Below are 745 nucleotides of genomic sequence, written 5' to 3' on the forward strand. Positions count from 1 at the left end.
ATATAATAAATTCTATATATATTATGTATAATAAATTCATCTAAATTCATTTAAATAACAATACGTATAATAAGAATATGTATTACTTGAACGTTTAACTATGAATGTCAAGTGATATATTTTCTTAGCTCCTTCATGAAATTTTGCTTCATGAAATTCATATTGAAGTTATGTACATACAAAATGTTTCTCGTAACATGTTGGTGTAATTTCAAAAATAAATTCAGTACACGAACCTAACATAAAAATTATAAATATTTGCTTTATATTATTTATATTATTAACCCCGTTTGCGAATAAAACGTGATCGTTTCACTGATATTCGTTATAAACTAAAGTCGTATTATCTCCAACGTCTTTAGACTTGTTGTATCTTACTGACTATTATAAATACTAATGCGTGAGGTCATACTATTTCAGTTATAAGAATTATTGAAACTATTTCTCAAGCAGAACAACACACACACACACACACACACACACACACACACACACACACACACACACACACACACACACATACACGCACGCACAGATCGTGATAATATCAAAATAACATTAAAATAAATTATGACTACAAAAGTATTTTTGTAATAATCATTCAAGAGCTATTTGATATAATTTTGATATCATGATGTTTTTATGTTCTGCTTGAATTATAATATATGTTACGAATTATAATATATATAACTTATGTATATGTATACTAAAAAATTAAATTTTAATAAATATTTATTAAATGTAA

General features: G+C 25.0%; 1 protein-coding gene across 1 annotated transcript in view; it reads right to left on the reverse strand.

Annotated features, from left to right (window-relative positions):
- Positions 1-745, reverse strand: part of LOC108692628 (fatty-acid amide hydrolase 2-like) — a 10,466-nt gene that overhangs the window by 6,556 nt on the left and 3,165 nt on the right. The gene's annotated exons all lie outside the window — the stretch shown is intronic.

The sequence above is a fragment of the Atta colombica genome, unplaced genomic scaffold, assembly GCF_001594045.1.
Source record: "Atta colombica isolate Treedump-2 unplaced genomic scaffold, Acol1.0 scaffold78, whole genome shotgun sequence".
Classification (NCBI taxonomy): domain Eukaryota; kingdom Metazoa; phylum Arthropoda; class Insecta; order Hymenoptera; family Formicidae; genus Atta; species Atta colombica.